At 37.8% G+C, this 14,949-nt stretch overlaps 1 protein-coding gene across 3 annotated transcripts in view; it reads left to right on the plus strand.

The window, feature by feature from the left end:
- RELN (reelin) overlaps nt 1-14,949 on the plus strand; it is a 490,351-nt gene that overhangs the window by 229,720 nt on the left and 245,682 nt on the right. The gene's annotated exons all lie outside the window — the stretch shown is intronic.

Consider the following 14,949-nt stretch of genomic DNA (forward strand, 5'->3'; position numbering starts at 1 on the left):
AAAACTCATTGAATACATAAATGGATGCATGGATTTGTTGGCAGTTTGTTGTATTTTTGCTGACTGGAGAAATAGGTCTATCAACCTAGAGCTATAATCAATCTGTGTAATTTCAGGGAATGTCTGAATGTGGATTTTCTATGATACTAAATGTTTTTGTATGCACAATCAAGAGTTCAAGATAAATTTGAAGCTCTAATTTAAACTTTCAAGTTGCAACCAAAATCCAAACAATGCTCAAGGCTAGAAAGAAAGTGAAAAATACTGATTCAAATGATACATGCTCTGCTATGTCTATTGCAGCATTATTTACAAGAGACAAGATATGGGAGTAACCTAAACGTCTATTGATAGGTGAATGGATAAGGAGGGCGGGGATGTGTGTGTGTGTGTGTGTGTGTGTGTGTGTGTGTGTGTGTGATAGAATATTACACAGTCATAAAAAAGGATGAGATCTGGCCATTTGCAACAACCTGGATGGACCTAGAAGGTATTATGCTAAGGGAAATAAGTCAGATTGAGAAAGATAAATGCTATGTGATTTCACACTTACGTGGAATCTAAAAAATGAAACAAATGAATAAACAAATCATAAACAAATAAAAATCAGAATCAGACCTATAAATACGGAGAACAAACTGATGGATGCCAGATGGTAGCGGGGGATGGGCAAAATGGGTGCAGGGGAGTGGGAGATACAGGCTTCCAGCTATAGAATGGGAATAAACGGTACAGCATAGGAAATATAGTCAACGATATTGTAGTAGCATTGTATAGTGACAGATGGTAGCTACGCTTGTGATGAGCAGAACAGTACATATACAGAAGCTGAAGCACTATGTTGTACATCTGAAATTAATGTAACATTATGTGTCCGCTATACTCAAATTTAAAAATTAAAAAAAGACTGGAATTCCATCCTCAAATGTCAGCATATGGTATTCATGTCTATTTTTCTTTATTTTCACTGTTCAACAAATATTAAGCAATAATCACTTTATACAGTAAAGTAAAAAGAGATAGAGTTCCTTCTCTCAAGTAGCTTATATTTAGTAGAGGATATACTGAGAACATATTTTTAAAAACCGTATAATCCAGGATAGAAATTCTTAAGTATAATAGAGGGCTACAAATAACACACATACATACTGTACCGCCAAAAAAAGAAAGACGACTCTGGTGGGATTTTCGTGGAGAAAGTGGTCTTTGACCTGAGTGTTGAAGATGACATATAGAGAGGGCTGGTGTTTCAATACTAGATGGAGGAACTTCTGTCTTTTCTAGAAAGAAGTACCGATCCACATACTATATGGACTGGACAGAGTCATAAAGTCTCATAATTTATATGCCATTTAAGATATAATTTATCAATAAAATTTCACTTCCCTGTGAACATATCCTAAATACAAATTTCTTAAAATAAATTGAAAATCTTTATTAGGAAAAGGCCAACGAAACTTTCTAAGCACAGCGTGTACCCAGGAAAGGTTCTCTCCTCCTCCTGACATTTGGGTTTTTTATATTCCATTAATATAGATGTTATCAGATGATTTGTTTCTTTCAAGGCAAGTTCATTTCTGTCAAGCTAATTCATTGTCTTCACCGAGTTTTCTTGACAGATACAAAATGTGACTTTTATGTGGTTCAAATTCTGTTGTTTTTGAAATCAATAAAACATGATTGATTTTGCTTCACCCATTTTCATGACTGATCTGATATATACTTCCTTGACCAAAGTTATGGATTTTGTGTCCCTTTCACTTAAGCTAAGGTTTTTCCCACTTAAAAACAAAACAAAACAAAACACCTTTTATTAACTTTAAAAAGCCACGTACTTCTGTTTTCTATCAAATATGCTTCAGAGTAATTTTACTTTAACCCTTATTGCCCACAGTCTCCTTCACGTAGCCCCTTTAAGATTAAGAAGAAAAAGCCCCGACTATGAACCTCTCATCCTTTGGGAGATGACTTTGTTGAGCAGGTGGCAGAGGTTCTCATGTCAGGTGTGTCTCGTCTGACTCTTGAGCTCGCCACGGGCCAGCAGAGTACCTTGAGAAAAGTGGGAAGCTTTCTTTACCACGCTGAGCCTGTTTCCTGGTCAGTAGAAGTGAGACGAAGACTGTTTTTCCAGCATTGTTCTAGTTTGATGAGCCTGCAGAGGTCTGGTGCCACATCTGGTACTGTAGATCTCAGTGAGGGTGGTTTCTTCCCCTCTTCTCTTCTCTCTCTCTCTCCTTCCCTACTTTTCCCTTTCCCTCCTTCTCTTTCTCCTTCTTTCACTCTGTCTCTCCCTCACCTCTCCTGCTCTCTTCCCCTACTTTCCTTCCTCTCTCTCCCTCCTTCCCTCTGTCCCATCCTGTCTTCTTCCTGTGCTGGATTTGTGCATTGTTCTCCTTGCCTGCTCTAAGCCCACAAATGACCCCAAATCATTATTAGTTTAAAAATTGTCAACCAGTTTATTTAAGTGAGTCCTCATATCTACCCTCTTTGCATTTGGATGAAAAATGGACATCAGGGTAAATATGTCTGCATTATATAATATATGGAGCATATGTTCGTGAAAATAGAGTAGAATCATAGAGAAGGGGAAAAAAGAGGATAGGAGCTGTCTCAAAATCCTTAAAAATAGATGTAAACTTCCTAAAGTCAGAAACCAGCACCCAATAAAATCAGACATCCCAGTCAAATATTTCCAGTAAGGTAACGAAGCCCTACTTTATTTTGGAACTCTATAGACTTGACTCTCCTGAAATCTGTTTTCTCCGAACACGTACTGGCATGTGAGTTTTGCTCTTTATGATCTTGTCTTTGATTCTCTTCACCCCCACAGAATTAGAAATCACTGGGCAACTCTGACAATGTGGGAAGGAGAAAACCTTGCTGCCCACTCTGGAACTCTGGGACCCCCACCACATACAACAGAGGGTCTGGGGCACGGCTTCTGGCCAAATTCCTGTGACTAAATACATCATGAGAGAATTTGCCACAAGAGAAAAATGTACTGTTTTTATAAGCATGTTTCTGCCCTGGGGTTTGAAAATCATCATATGCGTTATTTAATTTGTAATTTTTAAGGACAAGCTAAAGGAGAAATTAAGAAACTGAAGTCATGTCTGTGCAGTGAGGGAGAGGAGGAGCCATTTAAAAATTAATCGCTCACAACTTATTTGCTTCCATTAACTTCATCTAATAAAATCAATTTTTTTTCACTCCATTACCTGTACTTTTTGATAGCCAAGTTTATTATCTCATGTACAAATTGCTGTACGTAAAAAACAAGGAACATAAAACGATATGACTATTATTATGAATGAACGTAACAGCCCAGTTACTATTCCAAGTGTTTGGCAGCAGTTGAAATAGAACCAAGAAACTTTTTTTCCATCAATTCAACATTGAATATCCTGTCTATCTACTTAGTTTAAATATTAGATTTCATTGAAAAATTAATAAATGTACTTGGCAAAAAGTCCAATAATATTAAAAAATAAATGATAAAAATAAGCCTTCCTCCCACACTACACCTATATTCCCTTCCTCCAGGGGCAACAACTGTTAGTTTCTTCCAGTCCTTCCAGAAATTGTTTATGCTTACACAAATGTAAATTCTCTCCACAAACTTGGGCATCAGAGAAATAAAACTTATTTTATTCTTTCATAACCCAACTTAATTTCTTTTTATTGTCCCCCTCCTACAAGTGGTGAAAACTTAATTTCAGTCACCTTTGGCTCACCCTCTCCCATTTTCTGATGCTGTAACAAAATTTCAGAGGATTTATTGCTGCAAAGTCAGGGGTGGTATGAAGATGTACCTCTGGTCTCCTAGTCATCTGTCCCTGCAGTTACCCATGGTGTCTCCCTGTCTCATCTTTGGTGACTGATCTTTGTCCTTTGTCCTTGTCCTAACCATCCCTTCAGGGCATGGCTCTGTTTTGATGCCAGCTTGAGGGCAAGGAAACTGTTCTGGTGCTCCTGGATCTGGGCCATGGGCATCTTGGCGATGCTATGCTCTGGTTTACACAGCTAGGGTCCTTCTACCTATCTGAAATGAGGAGCATAGAGTCCTTCTGCTCTTTGGTCCCCAAATATCTCTGGGGCTCTGCTAGTAAAGGGGCCCTGTATCTCCCCACCCCAGGCACTTCTGATTGCTTTGTTTGAATGAGAGATGACAAGTCAAGTTACAAATGAAAAGAACAACAAAACCCCCTTAGGGGAATATAGTGGTGGCTCAGGCTTGTTGGGAGTGAGGCTTCTCTACTTCTACTTTCCCTGATGTTGCATCACAGGTGTCCCTCTACACCGCAGTGGTAACTTCATCGATTTGAATGTGCTACTGTCTGCAAGGGGCCGAGAGCAGGACCAATTTATCAGCACTGCTGACAACTCTCCAGTATCATATGACTGTGTTATATGATGGAAGGGATCATGAGCGTCTTTTTCATATAGAGACAATCTTCCAACCTCCAAAAAAGGGGAGGTGACTGGGCGCCTGGGTGGCTCAGTCGGTTAAGCGTCTGCCTTCGGCTCAGGTCATGTTCCAGGGTCCTGGGATCGAGTCCTGCATCAGGCTCCCTGCTCAGCGGGGAGTCTGCTTCTCCCTCTCCCTTTACTCCTCTACCCCCTGCTCGAGCTCTCTCTCTCTTTTGCTTACTCTCTCTCCCTCTCTCTCAAGTAAATAAATAAAATCTTTTTAAAAAAACGGAAGTGAGAAGAAACCCTCATATAATGAAAGTTAGAAGAAATTAAGGACTTACAAATAAGTTTTATCTCCTTAACATTTCACTTAAGCATCTACTACTTGTACATCAACTATACTTTCATAGTTCCTTTTTATAAATTAAACTATTTTCGTATGATATAAGCACTGCCAGTATTTCATATGAATGGAGCACAATTCTGATTTTGTTTTATTAAAAGGAAACATAGCTAATTGCCCCAAACCGGGAGCATCCCAGGTACCCATCAGCAGGAGAATGGATAAACAGTGATATATCCACACAATGGAATACTATTCAGCAATAAAAAGGAGTGAATTGTTGATAGTTGAAACAGCACGGTTTAATCTCAAAAACTCTATGTTGAATGAAAGAAGCCAGACCCAAAATAGTTCTTTTTTTTTTAAAGATTTTATTTATTTATTTATTTAATCCTAACTATGTGGTTCCACTTCAATGACATCTAGGATAGGCAAAAATTATCTAAAGTGCTAGAAATTAGATTAGTGATTGTTTCCGGGATAGGAGATTGACTGGGAAGGGCAGGAGGCGCTTTCTGGGGTTAACAAATATGTTATATATATCTTGAGGGGCCTAGGTTACATAGATATGTGCGCTTGTCAAAGCAGGAGGTCTATATATTTCACCGTGTGCAAATTTACCTCAATTAAAAAATCCAGCAATAATAAGAAAATGAGAAAAAAATAAGAAAGAGGAGACATTATTGATTCATAACTTGCAGTTATGAAGAGTTCAGAGAGAAAGAGGGTTAAAGGAACTAAAAAGTGAATGATTTGTGAAAAACGACTTAAGTTTTCTTAAGAAGTGTCTTTATCCTCCACGCAATTACAAAGTCAACCAGGAATCCTTGTTTTGCTTAACAGATTATCCCTTTAATGCTTGTTTTCTGAAGATCACAGAAGGCATTTGGAGCTGTAATATCACTAGGCTCTGATGTTCTAGTGGGAAACGTGGGACTGTTAGAAAACATGATGATAAATGGCAACTTGATGACAACAGATGTTTTCCCTGCAGCACAATAATAATAGCAGAGCTGTCCTTTTCAGCAGAGACCAGGGAAGAACAGGAGTCAGTCCTCAGAAGAAGCATCTTAGATGAGTAAGTTGTGATGCCAACAGGGATATGAGATATCAAGAAGAAAGACGCAAATGAAGTTGCCTTGGATCCTCTGATACATGAAGACCTCTGCCCGTTGGTTTATCATACAGAAAGCCCCTCGGTTTATAGCTAAGGAAGCTAAAGCCATGGGTGGCATTGTGTAAGATTGACTGAATCAAGAAAAGACTAGAACATTTCCATTTGTATCTGTAAATGATCACACTACAGGACCAGCGAAAGGGAGATCACAGACTCTGCTGCATCTGGTATTCTCTTGAAAATACTAATTTATTGGAGCAATTATTCTGAAATAGAGCAAAAACATGGATGATTTGGCTTACCACAGTTTATTTTCTTTGAGAAAAAGAACTGTCTGAACAAAGACTATAAAAAGACAGAGGTTTTAGGATGAGGAGGGTGAGTTATTCTAGTTGGAGCTTTATTCCGTGATTAAAAGTTTAGCCCATGAGAGAAAACAAGTCAAGCAAGCAGTAAAATAGCTTCATAGTTCATTGGTATGTTGGACCCCCCTCCCAAGAAAAAACAAAAACAGAGAGGACCCCACTTAGTAGCCAGGTGTGAGAACCACAATGTAAGTGGTTTCCAAGAAATCAGAAAAAAAAGTTAGACTGATGAATGGTGTCACTGGGAAGGAAACTGAATAAAAGTCCATCCACTTTGCTCAAGGTCCAGCAGGCTCAGGGACAGTAAGACAGCATTGGGTGAAGGGGGTGCTAGCCACGGACACCAAGGTCTCTATGGTACTGCTGAAGGATTTCCAGGAGATTTTGTTGGTAATGATGATCACGTAGAAGACATATGGCCTCATAGACTTACCCAGTGTAACACAGAGCATAAACCTTACATTTTTTTTCAAGAGCGGTGACCAAGGAAGATCATGAATAGGTGAGAACAGTCAGGCAAAATAAATCTTTTCTCTGATGACATACCTTTGCCAGAACCTCTAATATATCCGTATATTTGTGAGTTATGAAATTATAATTTGATGGTTTTTTTAGAGTTGAATGGTCCAATATTCTGATCTTATGTGCATCCTCTACTTTTTCTCTTGCTTCCTCCCTCTTGACTTCTTCACCTCTTCCCACTCTTTCTCACTCTTTCTTCTCTTTTGTTAGTAACTTTTTTTCTTTTATTACAAAATTCTCCTCTAGCCTTCCTCTCCTGCTTCCTCCCCCTCATTCCTCTTCTTTTCTTACTATGATGTCATTGCTCTGGGGAAAAGCTTCATCTACAATAGAAAGGTTAACCAGGAGGTGTCCTACCAATAAAATAAGGTGTGAATCTTGAGGCTTATTATTTCCTTCTTTAATCTCTGTTTTAGATGACAGAAGTAAGAGCTCACTCAATGGAATTAAATGTCAAGTACATTTGAAACAAGGGAGAAAATATTTCTTCAAGCAGCATGTAGTGGAATTCACCATAGTAGGAGGTCAGAATATTGCATGCAGTAGTAGGGTATTAGAAGGGTTATTTTCAACCCAAATAATATTTGTCATTGTACCTGTTAACAAAGGAGAGATCAAAATTTAAAACTCCCTAGTGAAATAAAAAGAGCTCTTTTAGCTTCCTCAGTGAGAAGTAATGAGGATGAGCCATAAATGGGGTTTGTCATTTTCACATTGAGGGCATGTGTTAGCTTCTTAAAAAAAAAAAAGGCATGACATCGTTGAAGGTGATATTATTCTCAGTCTTATAGAGTGAACTTTCCTTGCTGTTTTTCTAAAAATATTCTACATTTACAAAGAGAATAGGGGTTTTTTTTAAAGCTTAATCTTTCACAAGAAAATAGTTATGCCCTCTTCATTATGAAACATTGTCTCTTTAGTATAAAATGTGGTCAAAAGTTGAATCTTCTGGTTGTTAAGGTTTTAATGGGAAGTACCAGGAGCTTTGGTGTCTCCAGAAGAAGTCAGCTGACTGCCTAGCTACCAAATGGCCCTCAGGGTCCCATTTACTTTGGTGGATTCACCAGTCCCTGATCTGTCCTTGCCTTGCAGACTCAAACATCAGATTTTGTCAGACATGCTGTGTGAGCGGTTCCTGAGAAAGAGTCCTGTTATCCTTGGGGTCAAGAGATTTTTCTTTTCTTTTCCCTTTTCCACTTTAAAATACTTTTTCTAGTCAGTACACTTATTAAGATTATTTTAATATCTCCATTCAGAAATGCTGGTAGATCCACAATTCTGGTTCATAGAATGCTGGATTGCTTCTTTGAAGCTGAGTCCCAGACACTGACTTTTTCAGAGGCAATAAATTCTGGAGAGATAATCCGATGTCCTCGATCTTGGGGACAAATGGCATATATCTCAAATGAGAATTTGATGATAACTGATTGTCAGTGAGTTTCCAGGTGATTAACTTGTCTCAGCAGAATGCCTGACTAAAGGCTGAGTGATTTCACTCTGCTCTAAAAAGAAGAATGAGCCATGTAATTAGACTGCTCTTGAGAAAATAATATTTCAATTATTTATTTATTGTTATGAGGATGATGTCACCACCAACCATTCATAAATCTCCTGTTGTGTGAAGGAGCCCAATTTTCTCATTAATTCTCCTCCTCTTTCCTGCTCCTAAAAGTCCTGTGTGAGTTACTGCATTACATGGGGACCGCATCCTCCAGGGACATTTCACTTCAGCTTCCTCTGTGCCTACTGAATGGGTAGTTGGCATGTTTTCCAGCCTAATAATTTTTCAATCAGGATTGAAAACATAATTATACCTTCAGAGGTATACTCTCTACAGCATAAATGCACGTCACATATAATTCTTTATCCCAGACAAACACAGCCACCCAAATAATAAAAAACAAAGAGAATTGACACCAAATAACAAGTTTCAAATTGACAAGGAGCTTGTTATAGTGAAAAACAAAACCTTGGTTCAAAGCATTTCTTTTTTTTTTTTTCTCTTTTACTTTTATGTTTATGGTTTGACCCTAGATGTGTTGGTCAACAAGTACCCGCCTTTATGTTTACTGATTCTTTTATGTTTCTGTCAGTGAAAAAACAAGTGTGATAGTCTATGTATAAAATTGTGATGAATTATCTAAGGTTGTACATAAGCGAAAGAATATTGAATTTGATGAGGTACTTCAGTCAAATTCATTCTTAACATTTCCTGTGATGTCCATGACATTTTTCTTATTTTTGTACATCTTCATAACAAAATCCTTTTATCAAATAAAAAAAAACTTTTAAGAAAAGTCATCATAGCTTTTCAAAATAAACTCTGATAGTAAAAAGAATGACAAACATTTTTTTTTTAAGTGCACATTGTTTCTAGAGAATTAGAGTTCTTTCCTCTTACTGACTGTGTTAGAGTGGCCTGGGAAGAATGTTGGACTGGGAGTCAGGGAACCTGAATTCTAGTCCTGTTCTATCATTTGTAAAATGAGGGGGTGATTCAGTGATATTTCAGATGCCCTCTAACTCGAATGTGCAATGATCTGTAAACTCTAGTAATAGATAAGCTTCATGTGGAACCTAAGCAGATGATAAATGGGTTCAGAGAGGGCTTAATAGATTCAGGCTTTGCATGGTCTTTGGGGATAGCAAGCATTTCCCTTAAAATGTCTTTTAATCACACTGTTCATGGCAGAATATATTTTGAGGTATGCGGTTCATATGATGCATCATGGTATTTGTCAGATTCTTATGTTCTGTTTTTCATAGTGGGAAAAAGGAAAAGAAGGGGGAAGTTTTCTTAGATTAGGGAAATATTCGGGGTTACTTTAACTATTAGGCAGAGAAGCAATTCATTTCTAATCCTTAGCCTGGGAGGTCACATTCCTTTTTAAATTGAAAAGCAAAAGTCTGTTTAACTGGATTATTTAAAACTTCCTTCTTCCCACCAATCTCTGAAGAATATGCTACCTAATTCTACAAAGCCGGTCATTTTCCTGAGAAAATTCAATTGTTAGGCCACAGTTTAAATGTTTGTTTACATCTGTAGGTTTTCGAAACTCACCTTCTCTTTCCGACTTGGGTCACTTTTTCTTGTCCTTTGTACTGTCTAGTCTCCATTAAGATCATTGTTTCATGATGAAATTATGGTTCCTTTTCCTTTCTGATAATGGCATTCCTATGCATACTATTACAATGCTTCACTTTATAGAAAAAATATAAGGAAGGTCATGTTATAGATTCATTATTAGGAAAGTCACCTTGATGAGCAACACAGATTTTTAGGAACCAAAATGAACCCACTGCCAATAATCATGGAAAAGGAAGAGGAGATAAGCTCAGACTGCTACACACTGAAAAGTCATGATGGTTAGAGCTCTCCAGAAACCAGACTAAAAGCAATATGATTGATCGTTCCCTTGGGATCCATTCTTGGGCCTCTTCTCTTCTCACTTTGTAAGATCCTTCCCTCTCTCCTGACCCCCATGCACTCCTATGATTTCAACCATACATCTTTTTTTTTTAAAGATTTTATTTATTTATTTGACAGAGAGAGAGACAGCGAGAGAGGGAACACAAGCAGGGGGAGTGGGAGAGGGAGAAGCAGGCTTCCCTGCGGAGCAGGGAGCCCGATGCGGGGCTCGATCCCAGGACCCCAGGATCATGACCTGAGCCGAAGGCAGACGCTTAACGACTGAGCCACCCAGGCGCCCCTCAACCGTACATCTTAAACTGTCGTTATCAGTGATGATCTCCTTTCTCTGAAGTTCAGGTACATATAACCGTTGTCAGCTGGTCATCTCCAGTTATGGGCAGAACCAGAGAGCAGTCAGTTTCCAAGCCCTGTAATTCTCTAAGGTTGTGCTGTCCAATAATGGCAGCCACTAGTCACATAAGCTGTTGAGCACTTGAAATGTGGCTAGTCTGGATTGAGATGTGCTATAAGTATAAAATACACCCCACAATTTGAAAACTTAGTGTGAAAAAAGAATGTAAGCTATGTCATTAATAATTTTCCATTAACTACATGTTAAAATATAATTTGAATATATTGGGTTAAACAAAATATTATTAAAACTAATTTCACCTGTTTCTTTTTACTTTTTTTTTTAAGATTCTATTTATTTTAGTGAGAGAGGGAGTGTGCATTGACTGGGGGAGGGGCAGAGTGAGAGAAAGAGAGAATCTCCAGCAGACTCCGCGCTGAGTGTGGAGCCCGGTGCAGGGCTTGATCGCATGACCCTGAGATCATGACCTGAGCCAAAATCAAGAGTTGGATGCTTAACCAACTGTGCCACCCAGGCACCCCCCTTTTTACTTTTGAATGTAGCCGTTAGAAAGTTGAAAATTACATATGTGGCTTACATTACATTTCTATTGAATAAGAATACTCTAGAATGTGCCCACTTTTCTCCATCTCTACCTTATTTCAAGGCACTATCACGTCTTACTTGTGTTACATCAGTAGTCCTGATTTTTTCTACTTCTATTGCCTCATTTGCTAGAGTAATTTTACTAAAAGTTGGATTTGTATCATGACTTTGGAAATAGAATGAGAGTTTTAATCCCACTTCTTTAATTTATAAGGTGTCTAACCTTGGACAATCATATTTCTAAATCTCAGTTTTAACATCCTCTCAATGGGGATTAAAAATGGAGGGAGGGGGTTTTATATGAATTTATTGAGACGTTGTTTGTAGAACTAGTAGCATAACACCTATCACTTTGTAAATGGCGCACGAGGCCTTCCATGAACTGGTTCCCACTTTCCAGCGCCATCCTTTGCCACCCTTCTGTATGTACCAGTATGGTTCCAGTCATACTAGCTCACTAGAGTGGCAGTTCTACTTCTGTGTCATAATCTCTGTGTTCTTGGTGCCCTATCACACCCTCACCTTTCCTCCTTGCTTGAATAACTCCCAGTTCTCATTCAGGACCAGATCTGGGACCACCTCCTTTGGGAACTTTCCCTTCCGTCCTCTGTCTGAGTTAGGTACCATGGTAGCCAGTACGTACTCCTGTTATGAGGAGTGAGGAGCTATGGAAAACGTGATGGGCGTTGGAGTTAGCAGGCCCGGGGCCAGATGGCAACTCTGTCACCTTTGCAGCTGGGTGACAAGCAAATGTTTAACTTCTCTGAAGCTCAGTTTTCTTATTAGTAGAACGAGGACACTGACAACTGTCTTACAGAGAAGTTGAGAGATTTACATGGGCTTTAGAATATCTGGCACATAAAAGAAGGCCATAAATAGTTACCATTGCATTGGCACCCTATATTGTAATTGTGTGCTTGTTTCTCTGCTTTTTCTTCTGTAGTGTATACTCCTGAAAGAAAATGACGCTGTTTTATTGGTCTTTGTACCAGTAAAGCTTGCCACAGTGCCTATAGGTCCTTAACACAAGTTTGTTAATTATACGAATGAATTAATGAATGATGAATGAATAAATAACACATTGGCAGCCAAGAGTCTGTTGGATTTGACCACCCAGAGGAATGGGCATTCAGGATAAATTATAATAATTTCTCAGACTGAGAAATTCAAGCAGAGGACATTTAAAAGACGTTGGCAGAAAGTTGATGGATTTGTTCCATCAATCCTTGTTGAAGCCATTGTTCTTCCAAGTAGCAGCAACCCAGTGAGTAATTCTAAATACATGGTAATTCTGAATCTTTAAGTTCAACAGGGTACCAATGACTTTATAAATTTTATTTCAAGTTTCTGGATCTATATAGCACAATGAAGAAGAAAAAGGTCTGGAAGGCTTGTTGGGCCAAATGGGGAGAAGGGCTGTTACCTGTTTGCTTTTTTCTTGTGTTTAACTTCTGTTATCTTACAAAATCAAAGTCAAAATCAAACACATCACACGTCTGTTGTCTAGTCACTGGTTCCTTAATGCCAGGCTCTTGGCCATCTATGTTAGAATCACCTTGAAACAATATACAGACTTCTAGGTTGCACCTGAATCATTTCATAAAAGCTGTAGGGAAGGGGGTGTGTTACTTTTCTGATATACAGTTGATTTGGAGACTGATGATCAATATTTGTAGGTAGAATGATGATTGCTATGGGAATTCAAACCTCAAGCCTCAGACTTCATATCAACAATGATGCTTTTATTGTTAATTAATTAGCCTGTTTATCTTATATTTTTAAAATTGAAGTATAGTTGACAATATTATATTAGTTTCTGGTGTACAACGTACTTATTTGACATTTATAGACATTATGAAATGCATCACCATGGTAAGTATAGTTACCATCTGTCACCATATAAAATTATTGTGGTAATATTGACCATACCCCCTATGCTGTATCTTATATCCCTGTGACTTACTTATTTTATAACTAGGAGTTTGTAACTTTCAATTCCCTTCACTTATTTATATCATTCCTCCCCCACCCCATGACAACCACCAGCTCTCTTTATTTATGAATCTCTTTCTGTTTGTTTCTATTTTTTTTTTAGATTCCACATGTAAGTGAAATTATATGGTGTTTGTCTTTCTCTCTCTGACTTATTTCTGTTACAACAATACCCTCTAGGTCCATCTATGTGGTCACAAATAGCTAGATTTCATTCTTTTTTATGGCTGAGTATTATTCCTGTGTGTGTATGTGTATCACATCTTCCTTATCCATTTATCTATTGATAGATACTTAGATTGCTTCTGCATCTTTGGCATTGTAAATAATGCTGCAATAAACGTAGTGGTGCATTTATCTTTTTGAGTTAATATTTTTTGAGTTAATATTTTTGTTTTTTGGGGAAAATATCCGGAAGTAGAATTACTAGTTTGTGTGGTATTTCTTTTTTTAATTTTTTGAGAAACCTCCATACCGTTTTCCGTTGAGACTGAACCAATTTACATTCCCACCAACAGTGCACAGTGGTTCTCTTTTCTCCACATCCTCACAAACAATTGTTATTTCTTGTCTTTTTGATTAGCCATTCTGACAGATGTGAGGGTGATACCTCTTTTCGGTTTTGATTTGCATTTCCCTGATGATTCGTGATACTGAGCATCTTTTCATACATCTGTTGTCCCTCTCTATGTCTTCTTTGGAAAAATGTTCATATCCTCTGCCCATTTTTAATTGGATTATTTAGTTTTTTGGTGTTGAGCTGTATAAGTTCTTTATATATTTTGGATATTTTCCCCTTATCAGATATATCATTTGCAAAAATCTTCTTCTATTCACTAGGTTGCTTTTTTGTTTTGTTGATGGTTTCCTTTGCTGTGAAAAAGCTTTTTAGTTTGATGTAGTCCCAGTAGTTTATTTTTGCTTTTGTTGCCTTTGCCTAAGGAGACAGATCCAAAAAAATATTGCTAAGACCCATGTCCAAGAGTTTACTGTGTATGTTTTCTTTTAGGACTTTTATGATTTCAGGTCTCACATTTAGGTTTTTAATCAGTTTTAAGTTTATTTTTGTATATGATGTAAGAAAGTGACCCAGTTTCATTCTTTTGCATGTAGCTGTCCAGTTTTCCCAGCACCATTTGTTGAAAAGACTGTCTTTCCCCATAATTGACCATATAAGTATGGATTTATTTCTGGGCTTTCTATTCTGTTCTATTGATCTATGTATCTGTTTCTGTCCTAGTATCATATTGTTTTGATTAGTATATCTTGAATTTTGGAATTGTGATACCTCCAGCTTTGTTCTTCTTCCTCAACAATGCTTTGGCTATTTGGCGTCTTTTGTGATTCCATATAAATTTTAGGATTATTTGTTCTAGTTCTGTGTAAAATACTATTGGCATTTTGATAGGGATCACATTGAATCTGTAGATTTCTTTGGTTAGTACGTACATTTTAACTATATTTATTTTTCCAATTAATGAGCATAGTATATCTTCCCATTTATTTGTGTCATCTTCAGTTTCTTTCATAAATATATATATATATTTTTAGATTTTATTTATTTATTTGAGAGAGAGAGAATGAGAGAGAGCACATGAGAGGGGGGAGGGTCAGACGGAGAAGCAGACTCCCTGCCGAGCAGGGAGCCCGATGTGGGACTCGATCCAGGGACTCCAGGATCATGACCTGAGCCGAAGGCAGTCGCTTAACCAACTGAGCCACCCAGGCACCCTCTTTCATAAATATTTTATAGTTTTCAGAGTTCAGGTCTTTCACCTTCTTGGTTAAACTTATTCCTAGGTATTTTATTCTTTTTGATGTAATTGT

This window comes from Halichoerus grypus, chromosome 12 (genome assembly GCF_964656455.1).
Source record: "Halichoerus grypus chromosome 12, mHalGry1.hap1.1, whole genome shotgun sequence".
Classification (NCBI taxonomy): Eukaryota; Metazoa; Chordata; class Mammalia; order Carnivora; family Phocidae; genus Halichoerus; species Halichoerus grypus.